Source organism: Mastomys coucha, unplaced genomic scaffold (genome assembly GCF_008632895.1).
Source record: "Mastomys coucha isolate ucsf_1 unplaced genomic scaffold, UCSF_Mcou_1 pScaffold6, whole genome shotgun sequence".
Classification (NCBI taxonomy): Eukaryota; Metazoa; Chordata; class Mammalia; order Rodentia; family Muridae; genus Mastomys; species Mastomys coucha.
Window position 1 is genome coordinate 6,188,281 of NW_022196912.1, and position 16,873 is coordinate 6,205,153.

At 41.8% G+C, this 16,873-nt stretch overlaps 1 protein-coding gene across 4 annotated transcripts in view; it reads right to left on the reverse strand.

Moving 5' to 3' along the window:
* The window catches only part of Socs5 (suppressor of cytokine signaling 5), a 38,183-nt gene that overhangs the window by 16,360 nt on the left and 4,950 nt on the right, over positions 1–16,873 (reverse strand). The window contains exon 2 of one of the 4 annotated variants that reach the window (XM_031355941.1): positions 8,413–8,509. The exons of the other annotated variants lie outside the window; for them this stretch is intronic. The gene's annotated coding sequence lies outside the window, so the exon portion shown is untranslated. The remainder of the gene's footprint in view (positions 1–8,412; positions 8,510–16,873) is intronic. 4 annotated transcript variants of the gene reach the window in all.

Genomic DNA, 16,873 nt, shown 5'->3' on the forward strand with positions numbered 1-16,873 from the left:
CCTGCCCTTGCTAAATCTGACTGGAGCCTGTCCTTCCTGTGATACTGGTTGTGTCAGAACTCCTCAGAATCAAGCTGACTCTGATCCTGCTATTCTGGGATCCTGGGCTTGTTAAATCACCTGGGAGTGCGGCTTTCTCTGTGAGTTGTGGGACTGGCTGCAGAGCTTGTGCCCAAGGTCTGCTCAGAACACTAACCCAGACAGACCGGAAGGAACTAGAGTCACTGGGCTGGCAGAGTTCCTGTGTGCCTGGTCCCGCTGGACTCAGTTACTCCCAGTGTTGGGACAGATGTTGGTTCCTGCTCACCTCTGATCCTGGGTGTGTCAGAGCACCTGGGAGTGGAGCTTCCTCTGGGTGTTGTGGGACTGGCTGCCTCAATGTACTTCTTGGGTGACCACTTGAGTGAAGGGCACTGAAATGTTTCTTATCTGGTCAGCTTCACTGCTGACCCTAGGCTCTAACACAAGGAACACATGCTTTGGATTTAGCTGGTCCCAGTGTTATATTCAAGTACTCATTAGCTGTGTGAGATGTCTCAACCTTGCCATCTAAAAATAGGAACAATTACCACCTCATGTTACCAGGATAACATGATACAAGGCAAGTGCAGCTTGGGGTTCTACGGTGGTGTTTCTGATGCACAAGCCAATACAAGAGAAGATGGTGTGTTAGCAACAGAAGCAAAGGCTGCTGGGTATCTGCAGAGATCACTGCTGAGTTACTCTTGCCTTTGTCTTCCATATGCAGGGAGGTAACTCAAATCTTTTCACTGAGCACTGGATCTACATGAAATCAGTGGTACTATCATCAGCCGTTATAATAAGGTCACTCATCCTAGGGCATAGAACCCAACCTCACCCCCATGGCCCGCACATCACCAAAAGGCAGTTAAGAAACAAACCAGCTGAACAACAAAGCAAGTAACTTTTCGTTAAAGAACTTAGTAGGTATCTTAAGTCCAGAAAAGTGTCTAGTGGGGAACTGTGAGCTCATCACACCCGACTGATAACCCACAAAGAATACTGTGAGTGCATGTTCTCCGGCCTGTTTCCTTCCTTCATAATGCCAGCAACCTAAAGTGCCACATCTAACCACAAAAGACACATCTAAGAACTCAAGTGCTCTGACGACAACACTTTCCTTTTTACTCTCTAACTAAAATTGCTTAGGACACATTTACTACTCCTCTGCAGACTTAGGGATAACACTCTTCTAGCCCAAATTTTAGTTCTAAGGAGAAATAAGTAGCTTCTAATAATTTGGCAGCTTGCAATAAATCAAAGAAAGCAAGCACTTAGGGTAGTTTCTTTCTTATGTATTCACTAGTGATCTAGCTACTCTCCCACCATAACAGCAGAGCAGACTGAGAAAGGTACTGAAAAGTGTAAAGGGAAACTAGATGTTTTAGATCCATTTAAACCATATACAGAAGCAGACTAGCTAAGATTACAAACACAAACCCCAAGTCAAACACCTTCCTTTGTTTTATGCATCACCAGGCAACAATCTTATTTCGAAACAGGATAATCAAAAACCTCTAGTTTGTTAACAGAAACAAAACCTGATCCATCAAATGCTGAGAAGCAATGGAAAAAAACCATTTTTTCAAGACTATGTAGACCTTGCTATGTAGATGAGGAGCCTCTGCCTCCAAGCACTGGGATTAAACCACATGCCACCATGCACCTTTGAATCACTTCTGATGACTGATGTTTTTCAGAACACCCAGCTATTTCTTCCAGCTCTTTAATGTGTGAATGTGTATGCATACAGTTGTTCATAACCATCTCTGATGAATCTTCTGTCCTAGTTCTCTGTTTCCCTCTCTAGTCTTGTTCTGTAGTTTCTAGACGCAGGCTCAGAAAGTTTCTTTGTGACATGTGTACTGCCCTGCCAGAATTCCAACATATTTTATAAATATGTATAGGAATAGGGAAACAAACAGAAGTTACCTATTACTCCACCCCCACAAAACAAATGTGTGTGGGGGGAACAAGTAGAAGCAGTCACTATGTTTGTTAGTAATCCTGTAAATCCATAACATAAAATGTCTTTCCATTTTTTGTTAAATAACATCACATACTCTAATTTACAAAAAGTTCTACTTCCTAGTTAAATACTTGGATCTAGTGGAGGTCATAAGTGTATTCCCCAACCACCTGTGAGAAAGAAACACACACCAGCTTTAACATTCCAATGATCTTGATAGAGCTAACTCAGAGACTATCTAGCTTTCAAACGAAGACTCTTTGTATGAGAGGGCAGAGGGAAGAGGAGAACTAGAGCTAGGGAAGCTGTGGTGATCACACTCGTGCAAGCAAAACATCCACACACAGAAACTTAAAAAGGAAAACATTAGTAAGAGCCAAGATTTTAAACTTTACTAAATACAAAACAAACAAAAAGACTTTATATATTCATGTTCATTTAAGAAAATACTAGTAGTGATGTATTATTTTTAAGTATACAGTTAGTATGTTTGGAGTTACTTAAAATTTATATTGAGAAAAATGTATTTTCACTATTGCTGTAGACGAGCATCTACATAAGACTGTTAAATTGATTGTTGTTTTATATCAAACAACTTTTATAATACTTACTTTTATTGTTATAATATTCTATAAATTTTAAGGAATATGACAAAAAAGATATTGTAGGTATTGAAGAGGGGGTCTATGGGAGGAGCAGTGGTACAAAAGGGAAACAAGAATGTGATTCAACTATATTTAATTGAAATATGTTTTTAAATGTTAACAAATTCAGATAAATTGAAATCATGTAACTTTTCTCATCATAATGCAATAAATGTTTTTTAAAAAAAAAACATAAAACTTACCAAGTTCCTCCTTTTAAAAAATGTTCTATTACCAACAGAAAGCCTAAATAAAAGTCCTTAGTTCATATTCTTTTTCCTTTCCCCCACTGTTTCTTAAATTTCTGAAATATTTACAACTTTGACAGTTATAGTAAATATCCAAACACTGGTTTGTCAGTCACCCCTAGCATTCTTTCTGAAAGTAGATGGAAATAGAAAGTCAAGAGATGAGTTTTCTCAAAATCCAAGCAGTGTCTGGTTTTTATGGAGGAATGATGAGAAATCAGATAAACCTGCCAGATAATCCCAGTACCCAGGAGACAGAGACTGTCCATCCTGGTCTACAGAGCAAGTCCCAGGATAGCCAAAGCTACCCAGAGAAAACAAAACTAAGCAAACAAACAAACAAACATATAAAAATCTGCCCCTTAAAAAAAGTGATAACAAGCCGAGCATAGTCTGTACATTCAGCATCGAGAAGGCAAGGCATCAGTTCAACCAAACCATACAGTAAGACCTTGCTTAAAAAAAAAATAGAATTTAAAATTTATGGTCGTAAACATCAGAGATGGAGGACATCTCCACGCGATGGGGAAATCTACTGACCCAAAATGCATTAGAAAGAAAGAACACGATGGTCAGAAGACTTAATGCCTCTGTGAGCGCTGGTTGACCAATATAGGAGGGATTTAAAGTTTGAGGCCAGCATGAAAGTCAGTGAGACTGCAAACACTCTAGCCAGCCGGGCATGGCACGCATGGCACCCATGGCTCTGGTACCCATGGCTCTGGCATGCATGGCACCCATGGCTCTGGCACACATGGCTCTGGCACCCATGGCTCTGGCACCCATGGCTCTGGCACACATGGCTCTGGCACACATGGCTCTGGCATGTATGGCACACATGGCTCTGACACACATGGCTCTGGCACCCATGGCTCTGGCATGCATGGCACCCATGGCTCTGGCACCCATGGCTCTGGCACCCATGACTCTGGCACCCATGACTCTGGCATGCATGGCACACATGGCTCTGGCAGGCCTTGCCCTTAGCCAGATTCAGTTCCCAGTACTCATCTGTCAACTCACAAGTATCAATAACCCCAGGTAGGGAATGTGATGCCTTCTGGCTTCCAGACACCAGGGACACATGTGGTACACAGACAAACATGCAAGCAAAACATTTATGTACCTGCAATAAAAATAGATTTAAAATATTGAAAAACTTACAGATAAGGAACTCCACCATTGAGAAGATCTCTGCATAGTTTTTGATTTTTGTAATTTTATTTTTTAATTTCTAAACATTTAATTTGATGGGTATTAATTTTCAAGTTGGAAAAATGTGCTATTTAAAACAGAAGTAGATCTTAGAAAATTCCAAGTTAATTTTATATTATAAACCCACAGTTATGTGTAAAATGCAGAATAAATAAAAGAGCATTAACTTTCCAAGGGCCAGGCAGTGGTGGTGAACACCTTTAATCTCCACACTTGGGAGGCAGAGAAAGGTAGATTTCTGAGTTCAAGGCCAGCCTGGTCTACAGAGTGAGTTCCAGGACAGCCAGGGCTATACAAAGAAAACCTGTCTCAAACAAACAAACAAACAAACAAACAAAAACAAAAACAAAAAACAAAAAAAACAAAAAAAACCCAGAAAACAAAAAACAAAAACAAACAAAAAAAACCAAAAACCATACCAAACCAAAACAAAAAACAAACAAACAAAAACCCTTTTCAAGGAGAAAGTGGGTGACATCTGAGTTACTTGACACAGGACAGATCAGAGGCAGAGGACAATCAGCGGCAAGAGTAATGACAGGTTCGGCTTCCTTCAACGTGAGCTTAAGTCTCAGAAAGCCCTGGGGGCTAGCAGGGAATTAGCCAGTGACCAGCAAGGTACATGCATTGCCTTGTATAGAGACATGTTTCAAGATAAGCTACTTACAGGTGAACATAATCGAATGTGATGCTGGGTAACACTAACTGCCGGTAGAGCCCAGGGGCAGAAAGTGGCAAAGAGCAGTAAGTTCTAAAACCCTGCTCTAAATAAACAAGCAGAACGTCTCTAATTCTGGACATTTGACCCTACATCTGTATACTCTAAGATGCTATTCTGCACTTGACAACATGAACTTTGTCCCCATTCTACATATTCCTAGCTATGTCAAGAAATCAAAATTCCACTCCTTACTTCCCTTAACTATCCTACCTTACGTTTTGAAATACCTCTCACTCACCCTTCACTTCCCTGAATGATTAGGTTACAATGGCGGTCAGCAAGTCTTAGGGATCCTCCTATCTGTTTGCCCAGCACTGCAGACACAGGTACACGGTCCTACACCCCATTTTTTATATGGGTGCTAGGGATCCAGACTCAGGTCCTCGTGCCTGCACCACAAATGATCTACTCAATTTACTGACTGAGCAGTCTACCTAGTCCCCCAAGGGAAACTGTAAAATTTGGTGTAGGTGTTTTACATATGGCCTGGCCCTCCACCTCAGTGAGGCCCTGCTCTGTGCGTCTAATTACGTGTATTCTAGGACTGATTCTCATCCAGCTGAGCAGCTGATGTGGATGGAAAGGCACCTCAATTACATCCTTCAGTCCCCAGTAACTTTTCCTCCACTCAACACCACCTCTATGACCTAATCCAACAGCCCACCCCGCAGCCCCGGCTGTCTCTCTCCACTGTGGCTGCCTTGTGGAGTCTTTGCCACTTTCTTAGATTTCTCCAGCACCCCAGTGCCCTCGCTCCTCCCAGACCATCTTCTCTGAGAATGTGTAACAGGCACAGCACCTTGTATCCGTTATCACTGACTGCCGTCCTTAGAGTTCACCTCATTCCAGTCAACCATCTCCCCACCCAGCCATCCAACATTCAGCTTTATTTTCATACCTACATCATGCTCTGGTGTCTCTGTGTTGGCTTTCTAAAAGAACTTACAATTAATATTGCAATTCATTCTTTTTTTTTTTTTTCAGATCATTTCGGAGACCTCAAATTCATCTCTACAGAAAAAAAATATTCCAGAAAGGAATGACAATCTTATACTGTTTTTAATAACCTACAACACCTAGGTGAGATAGAGAAAAATACATCCAGGTTCTAAATGGCAAAGAAAGGGCGCTGAAGCCCAGGTCTTCTGCTCTGGTCTTGGCTCAGGCTACTGATCATATCACTAGCTGATATGTGGGGTGGCTACTGAACTACAACTCACAGTTTTGTCCAATTAACAAATGGGAAAGCTGTCACGAGATCCCTAGGTACACTGCGGGAATGCGGAGTCTGAATGGATGGTTGTTTGAAGGCCTGACCAGACTTTTATGAAGAGAACTGAACTCTCTTTTGCTTTATGTGCTAGAAAGCACCCCAGTCCAGACCTTCCCAGGCAGGAGGCAAGTTACTGATAACCAAATTTCCAATAATTACTGTCAATAATCTTCCATCTGAAAGTGAAGGAATTAAGTTAATTTACTCACCTACCACATAAAAGCTGTTCTCTTTAATGTCACAGAAATTTCTATAAAAGCAAAGCCATTAAGGCTACAGCTGCTGCTCTACTCAGTGGCATGGTAAGCATTGGATTTGGAATGAACAGGACTGCAGATTGCGTCCTGTACCTTCATGACAGAACTGATCATGTGAACCTCTTATGAATCATGCCACTGGGCTCCCTTCCCAATTCCTTCCCTCGCCTTTCAGATGCGACACTGGGGTAACTGTCATTATGACTTCGACTTTATCTTTGTCTATCTTCAGACACAGTAGTACAAACTTCTAGAAAGCTGTTAAAGCAGACAATGACTTTATATCCACTGTTCTTTTCTTCATTGTACTTTAAATATTTTCTTTTGAAAAAGTATCCTAAGCAGATGGTGTATATTTGGAGGTAACAAAACTTTAAAACAAAGACTCTTGATAAATACTAACAGAGGTCTTTCTCAGCCTATGTAAAGCAGGGTTATAGTTCTTTACTCCACCCTAGAAAATTAGTCACAAAAATCAAGCGGTACTAGCATTTTCCAACATCAACAGCTACCAGCAATATCTGTAATAAAAGATCAAGCCAGAACAGTTTTAAACTTCAGACCTGAGTTTTCTAAGTAGAAGAAAACAATCCTGTAAAATGAAGAATTTCATATATGTACACAACATATCTTAACAATTACTAGAGAGCAGCCAGGGGCAAAGCAAACACTCGCTTTATCTGAATGACTCTATTTAGCTCTCACAACAATCGTATGAGATTAGCAGCCTAAGGATAGGCCTATAGTCCTACTTGGGAAGCTGAGGCAGGAGGATCACAAGTCGAGGCCTGCCTGGGCTACAGCATGAGTTCAAGCCCACCCTAGGCAATTAAGTGAAATCCTGTCTCAGAGTGAGTAAAACAGGGACAGGAACAGCTGTGTGGGAACACACTTCACACCCGGGATGTCACGAGACACGCTCAACCCCAGTACTGTACCAATAAATAAAAGTCTACACAGCAGCAGGTTCTCATCAGGATTTGGATGACAACTGAGGCTCAAGATACTAAACAACTCTCCTACAACTGCACAGCCCTTCACAAAGTCTACCAGTAAATGAAGAAAAATAAACCAGTCTCCAAGGTGAGGACAAGAGCGAGCTATGGTCTCTGGCAGACACAACTGATAAAGGTGTAGGCTACTAAACTGGCACTCTTAATAAAATGTAAAAACAGGCTGCCTTCTATATGTCTTTTCTAAGTTTGTTTAAACTAAAAACCCATTTTTCCAGGCACAGTAAGTTTCTAGGTCTGCAGCAGCTAAAGAAAACGTATTCTAGAACACTCACATTAAAGCCATTTTTGACTGGGTGGATGAATGGCACCACCCTAGAGTCTATATCCATCAACTACGTCCTTTTATCTCTCTCAATATTAACACTCTCTAGATTTCTAAGATGTTCCATATATTGCAAATACAGGAATCTGAGTCACTAAAGTGACTTTCTGAAGAATTTCCAGGTTCATATGCTTAAGATGCTAGGATCAGACACAGGAAGAATCACCCAGTTAGAAACCAAAGAATAACGAAAGCTTAGTGAGAAAGGGCTTGCCCATGACTTCACACAAAGGGCCCTAAGCAAAAGCTCCATCCAGAAAACAAAACAAAGAAAGCAAAAGGAAAAATTAGGAAGGCTCAAGCAGGATGCATGCAAGTTCAAGGTCAGGCTATGGTAATTAAAAGAAAAGAAAATGGGCCAAGCTATATTTCCATTCTCAGTTAGCACTAGAGAAAATGAACTGTCTAGACCTCCTGCAGGTCCACGGAAAGCACAGGCCCTACTGACGGCCCCCAACCTAGGATAGCTTACTTTAGGACTTTCTGACTTTACAATGTCAAAAAATGGTTTTCCATTCAGCAGAATCTATAATTGCAAGTCTGGCCTGTGCTTGGTGAGCAGAATCACTGATACTCTCCCTGCGTCAAAAGGCAAAAGACCCGGCCCACTAATTGTGAGTTGTGTAAGCTTCTGCTGCTAGGAGCACATACACATCAAGGTGACATGGAACCAGGATGCCTGAGAACAGGACAATGAGTGGTGGGCCTAGGACTGCCCCAACTTACTGCCTGAAGTCTCGGTGTAAGAGGGAGCCGGGCAGTCAGCAGTGTGCCCGAACTGGCTCCATTCAAGGTTCAAGGTTTGCAGCATCTGGGCCACAATCTGTAGGGCAGAGCACAGAGACTATGAGAAGAGTTGAGAAAATATGGATATGAAGGTAAAAATCTTACAAATATTTTGAAAACACTTTTACAGAAAAGTATACAGTACTGCTCAAGAAATTAGATCTAAATAAACAGAGATCTATACTCTCCATTGCTATAGAGGACCCAGGAAACTCTAGCATACAAGAAAATACAAATAAAACAGAAGGCACCATCATGAATAGACAACACAGACTGAAAGAAACACCAAAACTCAGTAAACGGACAGTTGGCTGTTTTGAACAAGTGTTTCACAAATGATAATATGCAAATGACCTATAAGCACATGATAGAGTACTCAATTATCAATAATTGCCAGGAAAGTGAAGTTCAATCCACAATGAGCTACCCCAACGTGGCAGCTAGACCAGTGGGGAAGGCATAATGCAAACAACTCCCTGAGGGAAAGGGTATGTCAGTCAGTTTATGTCCCCTTAATAACATGCCAGGGAAAACACCTTAAGGCAGGGGTTGGTTCTCAACCAAGGGCCAATCCCTTTGTGGGGAGAACAACCCTTTCACAGGGTCACTTAAGACTGTCAGAAACACAGATATTTACACTATGATTCATAACAGTAGCAAAATAGCAGTTATGAAACAGCAACAGAGATAATTTTCTGGTTGGGGGTCACCACAAGATGAGAAATTCTATTAACGGGCCACAGCGTCGGGAAGGTTGAGAGTCACTGCCTGAAGGGAACACATTTACTTTAGATCATGGCTTTCTAGGCTTCGCCCACGATGGTCAGGCTATGGAGAATAGGACAGCCAGCCAATACCATCACAAGCTACCCAGCAGAGAAAGTGTCACACTAGGGGGTAACCTGCAGCCTCCTTTTTTAACATCCAGAACCGAGGGGATACTGCTGCCCACATGCAGAGTGGGCAACCCTTAAACAGTTCTGAGATAAGCTTTTTATTCTCTTGGGCCTTTCTTGAGCCAATCAAGCTGAGAAGTTAACAATCATAGACTGTAAAATGGTAAGTTCACCTCAGAAACTGTATTTCAAGTAACTGTACTTCTAAGTACTCCCTAAAGAGAAAAGAGAGCCCTAAGAGAATAAATCAAAAGTGTTCACTAAACTCTACAACAGCACAATTAGTCTTAATAGTGTGTATGTGGAGTGCATCACCACAGGCACCTGTGTATGTACATCACACGTGGTATGTATGTGGTATGCACATCATGCATGGTGTGTGTGGGATGTGCAACACAGGTACCTGTGCATGCACATCACGTGTGAAGTCAGGCATACTGATTAGGCCTCTTCTACTGTTCTCACCTTCTTTTCTGAGACAGGGCCTCTGGCTGACCCTGATGCTTGTCCTCCCATCTAGATTGGCTGGTCATGCACTCACACCTGGCTTTCTACATAGATGTTAGGGGTCCAAACTCTGGCCCACATGCTTCTACAGCAAGATCTTTATCCTAAGCTACCCTCTGTAGCTTTGAGACTCACCTACATTGGGGGAAAAAGCAGAACATTGGTTGCAGGTATGTAAAAATGAAAAAACAAGAATGGAAAAAACAAGAATGGAATGGAACAAGGAATCTTTTGGGGTTGATGGAAATTATGAATTATATAGATATAAAAATTGTCAAAAGAGTATAGAACTGAGATAGGGTACAGGGCTCAGACCTATGATGCCAGGTTGTGAGAAGTGGAGGCAAATGGGTCAAAGTTCAAAGCCAGCCTCAGATACATGAGACAGGTAAAAAAAAAAAATTTAAAAATTTAAGAAGTATACTTGGCATGTTTGTATTTCACTGTATGCATACTAAACTTCTGATTCTTTAATTTTTAAATGCAAACAATGACCAAAACTTGCAATTCTGTCTTCTTACTATCCATCCACCCTTCAGGGTTCTTTCCAGTCTCTGAAGTATGTATTAGACTCACTTAGCCCTCTTCTTACTAAACCAGAATATTGAGACCCATAAAACTCAAGTCCATGAAATTTTAAGATTCACTGTTATAGAGGTATATAGTAACAAAATGAAGAACAGACATGGGCTTTAAACTGCACATAGCTAATCAGCACTGTCTAAACTCTAAACAGGTTTCCACAGACAGAAGAAACACAACTGTCATTTGAGTTAAACTGCTGTTACATTATCACAGTGTTCACTTCAGCTTCTACTAAGCTGCTCCAGGGAGCCTCAAATCCAAGTTTTAGTTCCCAGCTGTCTACCCATTCTTATTTCTCACAGACCCCAACTCAAACTGTTTTAGTTTGGATTATGAATGTCCCCTAAGGCCCTTATCTCCAGATGGCACTGTTAGGAGATGGTAGAGGGGCTGGAGAGATGGCTCAAAGGTTAAGGGCACTGACTGCTCTTCCAGAGGTCCTGAGTTCAATTCCCAGCAACAACATGGTGGCTCACAACCATCTGTAATGGGGTCTGATATCCTCTTCTGGTGTGTCTAAAGACAGCTACACTGTACTCATATACATAAAATAAACAAATAATTCTTTAAAAAAACAAAACAGAACAAAGGAGGCGATAGAGCCTTCAGATGGGTCTAGGGGTCCTTAGGTCATCAAGGGCTCGCCCTCAAAGGAATGCTGGCATTCTCATCTCTCTCTCTTTTTGCTTCCTGTTCAAAAGATGGGCAGTTTCACTCTGCTGCTCACTGCTACCATGATGCATTATGTCACTAAAAGCTCAAAGCAACAAGGCCATGGGACAAACTGGGCCTTCCCTCTAACTGGGTACCTTAGGTCTGTGTTAGTGACAAGAAGCTGTCCTTAGCCACCCACCTCCTCTCGCTCCTTTGCTCTTCGTTCTTGGCACTGTGTTCCCTCCTCCTCACCAGGGTTGTTCCCTCCATTCCACAATCTTCTCTACTTTCTTTAGAGCTGAACCTACATGCATCCTTCCCATGAAACTCAGACACCTACCACATTCTTTCCACATTCCTCTCAGAGCTTGAAGACCTTGCTCCATCTAATCAGATGTACTTATAGTTTACTGAGACTAGACATGTCAATCTTACTGACTCAACCCTGCCCCTAGGTTAGTGGTTCTCACTCTGAGAGTCTCCACCCCAGTTAGGTTGTCAATCAGATATCCTACAGATTAGAAACATACTTTATGATTCGTAACAGTAGCAAAATTACAGTTATGAAGTATCAAAAACTAATTTTATGACTGGAAGTCATGACAACATGAGGAACTGTGAGTTGTGGCATTTGGAAGGCTGAGAACACTGCCTAGTTAGGGGGAACCGTCCACCGAGGGCACGCTGCTAACTTGCAGCACTCTTCAATCCTAACAGGCGGAGGCTTAGGGAGGAAGTGGCAAAGCTAGTGGCTTGGGACACTCTGGGTTAGACTGAAAAAAGCCCTCGAGCTTCCACATCTGCTCAGAGTACTGAACACCCAGAACAAAGACCTAACAGCAAACAGAGCCACAGCCAGTGCTGCACAGACATGGGGGTGGGGGTGGGGTGGGGGGGTGTCTGTGCAGCTGAGGCCAGGGTGCTCTACACAGTGAGTTTCTGGAGGCCAAGTTTTGGATGTTTTAAAATTTTTAAAGTTTTAAAATTTTCTAATTCTTTTTTTTTTAATTTTATAGTTATAAATTCAAGTGCTAGGACTTTTTTTGTTCTGAATGCATTATCATTTAGAAACTATACTTATTATTTGCCATACTTATGATTTTTCAACAACAAACTATATGCTTTCCCAATTGTATCTGTAAATAAGACCAGACCCTTGATCTAGACTTATATGCTAACTGGTTGTGTCATGACTTACTTAAAAACTATCTGTGGACATGCAAACCCAAGACTCCCCACTCTGGGGTCTGCATGTGGAACTCTTCTGCCAAGGTGGCTAGCTGATACTCAATTTCTATCACCCCCCAGCGAACCCAAGTCTAAAGACTGCATTTCCTACATTTCTCTGAACCCAGGTGACATTTCCATTCCATCACAAATTCCTTGGATTCAGACTATCAGATAGTCTTTCTTTTTTTTTTTTTGTTTTTTTTTTGTTTTTTTTCAAGACAAGGTTTCTCTGTGTAGCCCTGGCTGTCCTGGAACTCACTCTGTAGACCAGGCTGGCCTCCAACTCAGAAATCCGCCTGCCTCTGCCTCCCAAGTGCTGGGATTAAAGGCATGTGCCACCACCACCGCCCAGCCAGATAGTCTTTCTTATACAAAGGCAGTCTTCAGTGACATCCTCCATTATAATGTCCTAGTGAGAGGTCAGACAGGGTCAATCCAAACTCTAATAGAGCATTAAGGCTCTGCACCCTTTATTCCTGTTCCACCTTGGATCAAGTCTAACGTCTTCATTTACAAAGCTCAAAATTTACCCACCTCCTTAAACACACTGTGCCCTTTCATTTTTAATAATACAGAATAAATAGTAACTCAAGCCGGCTTATTTTATTTTTACAAGCTCCCTTCTACTATTTAAAGCCATTAGCTAATCCTGTGTAGAAATAATGAGTGAAGAAACAATCAGACTACGCAGCCAATTCGCAATTAGCTCCTCTCATAGCCGTGTTAGCATCATCTGCATCCAGTAAAAGGAGACTCGACACTGCTTCCTCCTCCCACCTCCCTACCACTGTTACCTTACAGACCTGTGATATTCTCCTGCCGTTCTATGAGCACGTCATTCAATTCTATCCCATCTGTTTCGGGAATGTGACCTTCAATACCTCTCCATCCCCAGGTGTTTTGCTCCTTTGACTCCCTACCCTAGGGCTCTGCTCCTTCGGGTTGTCTCTCCTTCACAAGAGCATCAGGGTTTCTTACTTAGTACTCCCACACGTGTCATCTGAAACTCACATGGTATTCCATACACACTTGCTCGGTCACCACTAACCACAGCACATACAGCGTGCATGTGCATATGTAAGAGACCGTGTACAGTGAGAGCTGTCCTGCTCCATTCCTGTGTTTACTCTCAGCTTTGAGACTATTCTGAGGCTCAGAGACTCATCTAACATGCTGAAATAATCCCCTCACCTCCCTCCATCTCCACCTGTTCTGCTCAGGCCCCCCTTTAGTCAGGACATCTTCTGCCTGCTCCAGTGCAGCCCTAACATTTGTCCCTCGATCCCCAGTACTCCAGTGATCCAGAGATAGAGTCCTATTCGGTGTCTTCCCTACTAAATGACATTTTCCTTGTTAACAATCATTCATGAGCCACAATTTTCATAAAGTCAACCAAAGAAGCATTACAGGCAGCCAAGACAGACCTGCCAATTTCAAACAGCAAAACTACACAGCATGCACATCTGTACACTGTGTGTGTCCCTGGCGCCTGTGGAAGCCAGAAGATGGCATCAGATTCCCTAGGACTGGAGTTATAAATGGTTTTGAGCTGTCATGTGGGTGCTGGGAGTTGAACCTGGGTCCTGTAGTGGTTAAGCCAGTGAGCTTAACCACTGAGCCATCTTTCCAGCTCCTCTTTCCTTCTGTTCAATGCTTTTCTATAGCTATGGTGCACTCAGGCTGGACTCTCAAATCGGTAGTGATCTTGCCTCAGCCTCTGAATGTTAGGACTACAGGCCTAATCCTCCATGTTCTCAAAAACACAAAAGTAGGGAGACTTGAGGCAGTAAGGTCTTGAGTTCAAGGCCAGACTAGGTTAAAGAGTCAGAACAACCTGAAGCTACACACACACACACACTGGGGTTGGGGGGAAAGAGAGAATAATTTAAACACTGTCTACAAATCCTCTCAAAATATCTAAATATATTCTCTAGGCAAGGAGTTAAAAGTACCTCATAATCCTTAAATTAATCTATTAAGAAGAGATTTTTTAATATCCTAAGAATTAATGATCAAAAAACTTAAGACTTGGTCCCAAATCTACCACGTAATAGTTGTCTTGGGAGAGTCACTTAATGCCCTTGAGTCAATTCCTTTGTATAAACTGGGTAATGCCACCCACCTTTCAGAATTGTTAGCAAATGAAGGGAAAGAAGAGCTGTAGAATGATAGCTAAAGAAATGGAAACCTTTTGATAATTACTGTTATGCACAATACCACCTCTGTTTCCAGAACCATGCCCGACAACTTTTGCTGTATAATTGGACTTTCTGGTCCGACAGCAACTGTAATAAATGCCTTCAAGGAAGCCATCTATATAACTTCTGGATCCACTTCCTGGGTAACAACTCAGGTCCTAGAAATAGAATTTGGAGTATCTTCATCCAAATGTATGGTCCCCACACTGTATGAAAACCCATCAAGGGGGGCTGGAGAGATGGCTCAGCGGGTAAGAGCACTGACTGCTCTTCCAAAGGTCCCGAGTTCAAATCCCAACAGCCACATGGTGGCTTACAACCATCCTTAATGAGATCTGACTCCCTCTTCTGGAGTGTCTGAAGACAGCTACAGTGTAGTCACATATAACAAGTAAAATAAATAAATCTTAAAAAAAAAAAAAAAAAAAAAAAAAAAACATCAAGAGGTATTCCTAAGCCCCTCCTTGCTGCTTGACTTAACTACCTGGAACAGCACATGGCATCAGCTACAAAACTGGCAACTTCCATGCCAGTCTATTAAATCATTTAAAAAAATGTAAAATGAAACTGATCCTTCTACTGATCTAAATGAAGGGTAAGTTAGTCTGCAGTCTCATGTAACAGCCTGATGTTCTATTTAATGCTTAGAGATCCTTTAGAGCTAAACCAAAGGAGGATCAGCTCCCAGGACCCCCACCCCCAACCCCATTCAGAATGTGGAGATGCTCAAGTCCCCTTATGTGAAATGGCATAGCATTTGCATATAATCTGTATGCATTCTCCAGTTTTTTGTTTTGTTTTTTTTCTTTTTTTAAGGCAAGGTCTCTTATAGATCAGGCTGGCTTTGACCTTCACAAAGCTGAAGATGACCTTGAACTTATTATCTTCTTACTCCTGCCAGGTTTATAGATATATTACCACACCCTATTTATATGCAGTGCTGGGGATCCACCATTTTGCATGCATGCTAAGCAAGTACTCTACAATAACTGAGCTACATTCCCAGCTTCTGTATAATACAAATAAAGGTAAAAGCAATGCGAATAGCTGTTACTCTGTACTGTCAGAGAGTAAATAACAGGAAGAACACTCCATACATATTCATTACAGGGTATACTTTTTCCCATGGTATTTTCAATGCAAGGCTGAATCTACAGATGAGGGACCTGTGGCTTAAAAGGGCAGACTACACACCTAAGACAAAATGTAGCAGAGAAGGCCCCTTGATTGATGTTTGCATAGTATCCTAAAGCACAGGAACAAAGGGGCTTGGGGACATGGTGGCATCAACACTGCGAGGCTGCAGTTGAGCAATATGCACCTACAACTGATAACAGGTTGTGCTGTTAGGCAGATAAAGACTCAAGAATAGGTGACAGCCTGTGGCCATCTGTCTGAGGGAGCTGTAGTCCTCTGATCTATCTTCCTGATATGGTCTTTCCTAGATCCTCCTTAAGGAGGGAGATGAGGGAGGCTCACAGAGAGCGCAGCACTGTTTACTAGTGCACATTTCTTTTATAGATGGAAATTTCTTCTACAAAAAGACAGCTCTTTAAAACTATTCCAGTGCTGGCAGTTTTTCTAAATATGCCAAAGAAGTATATTTTAGGGTGGCATATTTTGGTTCCCCACAGTGTTGCAACGCATATATGAACATGTAGAAACAGAACAGTGTCATTATGGTCTCTTTCCAATCATTTATTTTAATTGTTCATCAAGGCAGGCAACTAATTCTCACTTAAACTACACAAATAAGATTGACCCACTACTAACATAGCCAAGAGTGCAGCCTAATTACCCTTCCAAGACTTGTCCTGCTCTAACAAGATCCAAAGACCCCTTTAAAAAACAAAGTACCTGGGCAATGCAGATGAAGAACTTACTATGTTTTATACTGTCCCTTGCAGTCTCTAACAACTACACTACAGCTAAGGACCATCATGGATGGTCCACTCAGCGCAGGCACCTGAATGACAGACCATTCTCAAGGACACACAACAACAAACATACTCTCTCCAATCTAATGGCAGAAAAATGACCTAGTGCCTATCTTACTTTAATGTCAGTATTTTTGATGCTTTGTAAAATCATATTTAACTAAATAATGTATCCTTGTAATTAGAATAGGTAAATATGTAATAAACTCAAAGAAAACCTGTTTTGTTTCTATAGAATCCCAATAAGTCATGAACCCAACAAATATCCTAAACTGTGATAAAATTAACATCTTTACAATAATCAAAAGATTAGAAGTCAGTCACTGCCAGCACTTGGGAGGTAGAGGCAGGCGGATTTCTGAGTTCGAGGCCAGCCTGGTCTACAGAGTGAGTT